Source organism: Gorilla gorilla, chromosome 13 (assembly GCF_029281585.2).
Source record: "Gorilla gorilla gorilla isolate KB3781 chromosome 13, NHGRI_mGorGor1-v2.1_pri, whole genome shotgun sequence".
Lineage (NCBI taxonomy): Eukaryota > Metazoa > Chordata > Mammalia > Primates > Hominidae > Gorilla > Gorilla gorilla.
In genome coordinates, this window is record NC_073237.2 from 49,087,107 (window position 1) to 49,088,649 (window position 1,543).

The window sequence follows — 1,543 nt, forward strand, 5'->3', positions numbered from 1 at the left end:
AAAGAAAAGCTTGATAAATTTGACTATATAAAACAGAAACTAGCACAAAAATAAAACGAAAAGGCAGGGAAAAGAAGTATATAAAATAAAAAGAACTGGAGAATCACATTTGCAACTCATATTCTGTCTCTGTAAGAACAACAGCTAAGTAATGAGTAAAGAATGTGTACACCTGGAAGGTTGGCAAAAATCCCAAGATTGGACAATTTAGGGGCCAAGAGCCCTCTGAAGTTTCGCTGAAAAATTAACTTGCAAAAGGCAGATTATTTGGATAAAAGGCATGCAAATGTATTTAACATGTTTATATGGGAGCTTGAACCTGGGAGGTGGAGCTTGCAGTGAGCAGAGATGGCGCCACTGCACTCTGGCCTGGGCAACAGAGTGAGACTTCGTCTCAAAAAAAAAAAAAAAAAAAAAATACAGGGAAAATTGTTCATTTTTTTCTTCAATTTGAGAGCAAGTACTGTTTATTAACTGACCTGATTAGAAAAATAATCATGGTAGACACCTTAGTTCATTCTTCTAAGAAGCCTGTTAATCTGGTCCTCCCTGTTGCCAGCATCTCCACCTTCTACAAAATAGATGGTCAGTTTCTTCATTCCACTTCTTGGAGAAGATAATTTGAAGGGCCACAGGAAGCTATTTGCTTCTTTGAAGCATTTTCCAACAGTATAGGTCTCATGAATCAGATCCTCCAGGCAGATGGTGCCATATTTACCAAGAGATTGAGCAATCAAAGCGTTTTCTGTCAAAGCAATTTGCTTCTTACTGATTTTGCCATAACCACGCTGGTAGATTAGTTCATTTACTGACTTCAGATTTGGGTACCCCCATGCAATGTATGGCTCTACAATCCACAGCATGTTAGTTGAAGCCTTGTTGAGCTTCACAAAGGTTCCATTGAAGATTTGACGAAGGCAAAGAAGCTGCAACACCTTTCGGACCTTTGTGCTCACACCATTGATACCTCTGAATCTGATGACAAACACCAATTTGGGTTCTGCAGGCACATAGACGTTGCCAGCTTTTCTTGCCATCCTCACCATTCGAATTTCAGTTCTGTACATCTGCCTATATTCCTTGTGATAGTGCTTCACTTTTTCATAGATAAGCTTCCTTTTTGCCTTTCAAAATATCTTTTGGGCAAACTTCTTTCTCAGGCACTTGATCTTCAGTTCTGCGAAATTCCTTTGTTTTTTCTTAAGTTTCTGACACAGCGGGAAGCTGCTGCTGCTTCTCTTCGACACCCTCTATGGTTCTAGCTAGAAAAGAGGAGAAACTGCCCATTTTTATGCTTAGGTTCAACAATGTATGATCGGCCATGTAGAAAAATGATTGGACAAAAAGGGTCTAATCTAATGCTAATAGAGTGAGTGGGGAAACCCAGCAAGGCCTCTCTGTCTAGATTCTTCTCGGCCTTCCTGAGCATGCATTCCTTCCTTCTGAGTATGGGGAAAGATCTCTCTGGATTGGGGGCCTTTGGGCCTACAGTCAAACAAGGTAGGTCAGATAATTTTTTTTATGGCCAGATTTTAGAAAGAAA

General features: G+C 40.0%; 1 pseudogene; it reads right to left on the minus strand.

Moving 5' to 3' along the window:
- Nucleotides 1-509: 509 nt before the first annotated feature.
- Nucleotides 510-1,323, minus strand: LOC101152671 (large ribosomal subunit protein uL30-like; annotated as a pseudogene).
- Nucleotides 1,324-1,543: the final 220 nt, after the last annotated feature.